Source organism: Musca autumnalis, unplaced genomic scaffold, assembly GCF_047663935.1.
Source record: "Musca autumnalis isolate F117 unplaced genomic scaffold, ASM4766393v1 scaffold_92, whole genome shotgun sequence".
In the NCBI taxonomy this organism is placed as follows: Eukaryota; Metazoa; Arthropoda; class Insecta; order Diptera; family Muscidae; genus Musca; species Musca autumnalis.
In genome coordinates, this window is record NW_027412453.1 from 13,916 (window position 1) to 22,378 (window position 8,463).

General features: G+C 36.5%; 1 pseudogene; it reads right to left on the reverse strand.

Moving 5' to 3' along the window:
• Positions 1–6,478: 6,478 nt before the first annotated feature.
• On the reverse strand, positions 6,479–6,597 carry LOC141388343 (5S ribosomal RNA; annotated as a pseudogene).
• Between the last annotated feature and the right edge of the window lie 1,866 nt (positions 6,598–8,463).

An 8,463-nucleotide genomic window follows, 5' to 3' on the forward strand; every position in this document is an offset into this window, starting at 1 on the left:
GAAGAAACATAGTTTATTTTGCTTCATATGGCCATTGATTTCATTGCTTGTGTGTTTTAATGCCAAGTTTACACTTGCGCTCCAAAATCCACTGGATTTCACGAAATCCTGAAATACACCCCGATGTTTACATTTATTTTTTGTTGATTTCAAACATATCACAATGATCAAGGTAGATGCATATGCGCAGCTGATCGAACACGAAATTTCAAAACAAGTTGTTGTAAATTGAATTAATCATCAAAAATATACGACAATATAGAACTTTACAACTTTATTTGGAAACTTATCGTAAAATTATCTATATATCGTATTAATTGTGTATAGTACTAACAAATGAAAAAATAAAAAAATGATTTTATTGTTGAGACATCGTTATAATAAATTTTGATAGGTAAAAGTTGTGCTCAGAACCTGCAGAATATTAGTACTTGCAGTAGTTTTCCCGTTTAGTGCTAAAAATGCGTTCCCGTACTCCGAAATCTAGCAAGACTTGCACTTATCTTTAAACAAAAATAGCGCCGAATAACACCCTCTTCTCCTGTTTTCTGCCATACAATTTTGGCCTAGTGGAAACTAGCAGCAAGCATGTTCATTGGCATCTAATATGATAGCTGATACGTTAATTTTGACGTTTATGATGGAGTTTTTGCAATTTCCGTCATTTTTTCGTTCCCGTATTTTTTAAGAAATTTGTATTGGGAAGCAATTTTTGACAATTCGCTCTTTTTCTAACATTACCATTAAAAAAGTACGGGAACACAATGAAAAATAGCATTGCAACAAAGTAATTTAATATTTTTTTCACATTGTTTACAAATTTTGACACTAAAATTTTTTGTTGCAGCAATTGACCATCTACCTTGTTTATTGTGATACGTGAAAAGTGTTGCAACTTTTGGTACTTTTTTAGGCAAAAGCAGGGTTGTATATCATGTGTACTGTGATTTCGATGTTGATTTCGCTGAAATCACGAAATGAGATGATTTCATTTTTGTATGCGAAATCATGAAAAATTTTGCTTGATTCCGCGCGAAATCACGAAACGCCTTCGAAATCACGAAACGACGCCAAATGTAAACTAAGCATAAGACAATTTCGTTTGCTTATTGCACACAACCACACAAACGAACAAGTTTTATTTTCGTTTTATAAAGGAAAATGTTGACTGTTTCCTTTAGTTATTAATGAAAATAACCAGTATTAATTTGGCAACAAACAATCTAACAAAAATGTTAGTTTTTTTAATAAATGTTAAAATTTATTAAATATTGCTAAAAAATTGGGAAAATTTGGCTCCTTAAATCACATTTTTTTGGAAATTAAGACAAATTTTTTAAAGAGTTTTAAAATAAAAATGTTTGTTTTTATAATAAATGTTAAAATTTTTTAAATATTGATAAATATAAATACTTTTTTGGGAAAATTTGTCTCCTTAAATTACCCTTTTTTGAGAAACGAAACAAATTTATAAAAAAATTTACTTTTTTTACAAAGGAAATCATAGACTATTGTATCTAGCTACATATAACTGAGTATAATCAATAGCGAATGTTTTTCATCGATTCGTTCTTGTGTGCTCAAAGTGTGTGGTTGACTTCAACAGTGAAAAAGTAAAAGTGATAATAGTAATATTAAAGTGATACGCCGAACTCGAAAACAGATAGAATTTTGTTTGAGTTTCTGCAAAAAGGCAGAATTATTGGCGTTTTGTGGTTGGCGTCTTATTGTGCCCGAACCGCATAATATACAGCAAATTCATTTTTGCTGTTTCTGCACAACAACATTTGGAACAAGAAGGTGGTTGTTTATTATAACGACAAGTCAGCAAGCTGGCGGGAATTTCAACCCCCGCTAGCAATCCAGAGTCGCCGTCTACAATTTTTGACGGCGGCAAACTGATAATAAGTGAAGAAAACGCTAGCAATATAGCATTTACTACAATGCAAAATGCCAACGTGGATGCTGGAGGAAATAATTCTTCCAGCCAGAAATATTTTGTCGACAGTGTGATGTTGGCAAATAATTCAGAACATTTCGACTCTGAAGTCTCGACAGACACGATGGAAGTCGACGCTAAGAAGAAGAAGGGTAAAAAACGTCGAAGTGGTGCCGTTTCACCCTACCAAACTATTAAGCTGGAAGCAACTATTATCCAGCTTCAAAATGCTCTTCTTCGCATAGAGCAACTAGAGGAGGCAAACAAGAAATTGGCGGCAGAACTATTGGCCGTTAAAAGTTCTTGCCTGTGTGATAAAGCAGGTGCGGACGGCACTGCGTTGGAAAATGAGGGTTATACTACCAGGGCAGCCGAAGACCCTGGTAGTGATGCAATGGAAGAAGAAGAAGATGGTGTTGTAACGCCGACAGCACCCAACGAGGGATCTGCAAAATTAACTATCCCCAGCAATAATGACGCCGATGCTTCCTCTTCATGGACGGAAGTAAAGAAGAAGACCAAAAATTACTGCAATGAAATCAGCGGCTTCAGTAGCAGCGAAAGCAGCAGCAACAGCTCCAGCAGCAGAGAAGACTTTTGATACAACTCAAAATATTGTTAATCAAAATAAGAAGGCGGGTGGTGGCAAATCATCAATGCAATCATTCACAGTATATGACGTGACCTCCAGGGACGTCAGCATCACCTTGCAGCAGTCGATTTCTCCAGGTGAGTTAGATGTTAAAATTATTCGTCAGGGCGTCCTTTCTGTCAAAGTTAAAGGTCTAGACAATTATGGTATTGCTAGGAGTTTGTTAGCCCAAGCGGGGTATAAATTTCATACCCACACTCCAAAGCCATTGTTACCATATTCCTTGGTAATAGTGGGTTTGGATAACGTTTGGTCCAAGGCAGAGGTGGAGAACTTCCTCACGCAACTAGATTTCAAGGTTGAAGTAGTCGGTTTACAACCCATTTCCTACAAAAAATGGATCCTTCGTCTGGCAAGATCGTCAGACATAGAAAATGTTTATAAAATTAAGAACATTTTTACGAATAATGTCATTATTCGTAAAGACAAGGGTAGCGGGATTACCCAGTGCTTCAACTGCCAGCGGTTTGGACATATTGCAAACAATTGCACCATGCCTCCCCGCTGTGTAAGATGTGGATTGTCTCATGAGAAGGACAATTGTACCATCCCACCAAAAGATAAGGAAATTTTAATAGATGTTACAGATACCTCTACAGGACTAGTAGTCAAAAAACCGGCACAACCATGTTCTTGTGCCAATTGTGATATAAAAGGACATCCTGCTTGCGCGAAGGATTGTCCTAAACGCCTTGCTATATTAGCCAGAAAGGCAAGAGAGCAAGCAAGCGCAAAAGCTAAAGCTGAAGCCAATTCAGCGCGATTAGCTGGCCTTCGCAACGACATCTCATATGCCGCTGCCAGTCTTGAACGTGCGCCCCCTGCACGACCTACCAGACCACAACCCCGTGTTCATACTGAACTTTCGCCAAATATGGGAGGGGATAATTTCCAAAAAATTACAGAATTTTTTGGAAATGGGTTTGAAGAAAAGTATTCTACAGCCAGGTCTTTCGGCCCGACTTTTCAGAAAATAATGGCTACAGCCGGTGTTGAGGCCGCTTTATCCGCATGGATGACTTTTTCTGCTTCCAATGTTGCGTTTAATTCTTCTTTTCTTGTAAACTCCTTGGTTTCAATAACAATGTAAACTCCTTGGTTTTAATAACAAGGAGATATTTCTTAAAAAATTTTATTAATGAAAGAAAGCCCGATGTGTTGCTTCTAGCTGAGCATAAGCTTTCAGCTTCTCGCAACGTATCTATTGAGGGATATAAATGTTTTTGGCAATTTAGAGAGGGTGATCGTCGTCGTGGGGGTGGTACGGCAGTTCTTGTTAAAGATAATTATCGTTCTGAGATAATAGCCTTAGAAACTGGAAATATTGAAGCTTGTGGTGTGAGGGTGTGGAGGGAGGATGGCTCCTCGATAGTCTTCATCTCTCTATACCTCCGCCCCCAAGACACGTTCCAGGTAAGTGATCTTGATGCTGTGACAGAAATGTATAGTAGAGGTGAAGTTCTGGTTGGGGCTGACCTAAATGCAAAGCACCATTTATGGGGCGGTACAGAAGCAAATAGGAGAGGTAGATTACTAGTTGATTATCTGTCAGAAAATCCGTTTTTCGCCGCTTGCAGGGCGGTTATTTTCCGGCATGACCGATTTAAGGAATACCTACAGAATATTAGGGTGAAAAGCAAAACATACTATAAAGTAAAAATGGCTGCAGGACTTCAGGTTAGAGAACCCGTAAGAACTCTTCTGGACTCATCGGGGGCGCGAATCACTGATGATAGGCTCAAAGCGGAGACTTTGGCTGATTATGTGCAGGGTGTGGCACAGTCCATGAATGGACCGACTGACCACTCCATCATAAACTCAGTTAATAGGGCTGTTGAGGGGGTGGAAAGCCGGTACCCTGTGGTGTGCTTTAGTGACACATTCTCGGCAGATGGTGTTGAAATTGATGACACCAGTACCTGGAACCAGGGCGGCTTCATACGGTCGGAGGCAGTGGGGAAGGCTCTCAAGAAGGCAGGCAATGTTATATTTGCCTTCTTGGCAATATTATTCAATCATTGCCTTAACTTGGGATATTTTCCAAAAGCATGGAAAGAGGCGATGCTTGTGCCTATCTTTAAGAGAGGTTCGAACCCAGAAGAGTGTGGTAGCTACCGCCCTATTTCATTATTATCTGCTTTTGGCAAACTGCTGGAAACATTTATAATGGATAGGATGAAATTAATGGTCGAAGACAAACGAATTGTTAAAGATAACCAGTTCGCATTTAGAGCTGGCCACTCGACATCACATGCGCTTGCTGCCTTTGCGACACATGTGACGAGAGGCTTTGATAAAAGGTATGGTACAATTGCTGTTAGCATTGACCTTGCAAAGGCATTTGATTCCGTTTGGCACAATGGTTTGTTATACAAACTTCAAGCCTTCGGTATTGATGCCCATCTGTGTGGGATGGTGGCAAGTTTCCTGCGGGATCGCCATTTTTGTGTTAGGGTGGGAGAACACGCATCCACCCGTAGGCCGATCTCAGCAGGTGTGCCACAAGGTTCAATCTTGGGGCCACTCTTATATAATATTTTCGTGAGCGATATTCCGGAACCTTCGCCGGGAAACTTGCTACTATCATACGCAGACGACGTGCTTGTAGCCTTTACTGGTTTTAGGGCAAGTGGAATAACCTTAAGAGCGAATACCTTTCCTAGAGGAACTTTTTAGGTATTTTGAAAAGTGGGGCCTAAAAATAAACACTAACAAGTGCTCAGCCGTGCTTATCAAAGGCAAGCCCGGTTTAGTATACCCGAATTTTAAATCATACTTTCCTGTCTTGAAAATCGGTGGAGATAATATATGCCTAGTTGACAACATTAAATATCTAGGGGTAGTAATAAACTCAAAATTTGATTTCATACGGCATGTAGATCACATCCTTGAAAGGGCAAAGCGCATCTATTTTAGTTATCATGGAATTATGCGCATGCAAGGGGGCCTCTCCCAACAGGTAAAACTGCTAATCTATCGGCAAGTTATTAGGCCAGTAATATCGTATGCCTTTCCAGTTTGGTTGCGTGTATGGGAACGACGTATTCTACGCTCGTGCCTTGGACTGAGAAGGAGTTTTATAATTGATGGATCCTTCAGATCCACATCCTGCAGAACTATATATGAAAGGGCCGACTTTGACAGAATTGATGTTTTTATGCTAGAAGGCGCCAAACGGTTTATAGAGAAAAGTGCATTCCTGGAGAATTCGATTGTTTCGGAGTCACTTAGATGCAGTTATGATGCTCAAATGTTACAGTCAAGAAAACATTTGCCACCAGCCGCCATTCCCCTGCTTGATAATGAGGGGCTATTATACGTTGACAATCGCCTACAATTTTATCACAGGCGATACAACAAGTATGATATCACTGATACAGTGTACAACACTGTGCAGTGATACATACGTGTTGCCTCTTGGAAATATTGTAAATAGTAGATAGAAATAATTCTAAGTATTAGTTAGTAAGTTTTAGTTTAAGTTTATAAAATTCTTGAATTCGCTCGTTTTTAATAATTGAATTTTTTGGAGCATATTTAATTTAACGATTGTTAAAATACATTTATATTGTGAGATGTTTTGCTGTCAGAGCTTATCTTTGCAGCGTCAGATGGTACAGAATATGTATGTGGCAAAATGCTATATGTTTAATTATTAATGATTATTCAGTAAGCCATACTGTTAGCTTTAAGGAATTTAATCAATAAACATGGCCTTGGGCAAAAATCGAAGCGAATGTTTTACATTTACCTTAAAATAATAAGCAGTTGAGTTTTTTATTTTGGCTCTATTTCGGTTAAAAATGAAGATATCGACTTCATTCTTTTTTTATATAATAGAGAAAAATAAAAAAGAAAACAAAATGAAATAAAAAAAAATTGGACAATGCCAACAACACGCGGTGTTCCCAAGCGGTCCCTCATCTAAGTACTAACCGCGCCCGACGCTGCTTAATTTCGGTGATCGGACGAGAACCGATGTACTCAGCGTGGTATGGTCGTTGGCGAAGAAACATAGTTTATTTTGCTTCATATGGTCATTGATTTCATTGCTTGTGTGTTTAAGACAATTTCGTTTGCTTATTGCACACAATCGAACAAGAAGTTTTATTTTCGTTTTATAAAGGAAAATGTTGACTGTAATAAATGTATTTTGGGAAAATTTGGCTCCTTAAATTAAATTTTTTGGAAATTAAGACAAATTTTTTAAAAAATTGTACAATAAAAATTTTTGTTTTTTTAATAAATGTTAAAATTTTTTAAATATTGATAAATAATTTTTTTATTTTCATTTTATTTCATACATTAACAGTCTATGGAACATTACTCCTTACAGACTGTGGTAAAAAATTACATAAAATAACTTATATTTATTCCAAATATATTATTTGAGATATCTCCTTACACATTCTTGTAGAGACTGTCTTGCTGCACTGAATTCAACCAGTATATGTTCATTTAACATATTAAAATTTATTAGGGCTCTATTAAGCGGCCTATTATTTAAATAATTACTCCTATAACAATCGAGATGAAAAAGTTTAACATTTCTCAGATGTCTACTTGGCACATTAAAAGATATTTTTTCTAAAAGATGTGAGCAATCAATATCTCCATTGATCAAATCAAAGATAAATAACATAGAATGCATTTTTCTTCTCCACTCTAAGGTTTCCATATTGATTAAAAGGCATCGAGATTCACAGCTAGGTACTGGCTGAGAAAAATTTAAATACGATAATGTATACTTAATAAAATCAGCACAATTGCGTTTTATAAAAGCTAACATAGCGTAAGCTTTTGGAACGATTTTTTCAATGTGATGAACAAATGTAAGTTTGTGATCGAAGACAATTCCTAAATCTTCTATTTCATCAACTTTTAACAAAGTTTGGTTATTTAGCTTGAATGATAGTTTCAAGGGATTTTTAGGCGGTTAAATGAAAGGTGGAAACATTTTTCTAAATTGAGTCTTAAACTATTTCTAATACACCATGATTCTAAATTATTTAAATCCAATTGTAATTTTACCGAATCAAATATGGAATTTACTCTTAGAAAGATTTTCAAATCATCTGCATACAGTAAAAACTGTGAGTGATTGAAACAGTGATGTATGTCATTTATAAAAATGTTGAAAAGTAAAGGCCCCAGAATACTTCCCTGGGGAACGCCAGATGTTTGATAGAAGGCATTCGATTCAAATTCACCAATTTTTACAACACATTTTCTATTGTGTAAATATGATTTTATCCACTTCAGAAAACTGGAATGTATGCCATAATAAGATAACTTAGTTAATAATATGTTATGTGAAATCGAATCGAATGCCTTAGAAAAATCTGTATAAATTGTTTCTACCTGAAAACCTGCCCCTATCGACAATAAAGAATAATCAGCAAATACCGAAAGATTCGATACAGTTGACCTGCCCTTACAGAAACCATGTTGCTCGGAAATAATAATCGATTTGAATAGAAACTTAATTTGTCATGAATAATGTTTTCAAATATTTTTACAATAACCGTAATTTTTGCTATAGAACGATAAGATGAAACATCCTATCTACATCCTTTTTTGAATAAAGGATGTATGAATGAGAACTTCCACTTATCAGCAAAAATACCTTCAGCAAGAGATTTGTTAAAAATTATTTTTAAAGGAGAACACAAAGTGTTTTCACAAGACTTGATTAGAAACGACGAGAGTCCTTCAACATCAGCAGACTTTGAATTTTTTTATATTTTTAATCCCATGCAGAATGTCCTGATCCGACAATGATAAAGAACCCAAATTTATATCAAATGAATTTTTACAGAAGTTAATGTAATTGGTAGTAATTATTGGCAAGTAATTAGTAACAAAGTTTGAT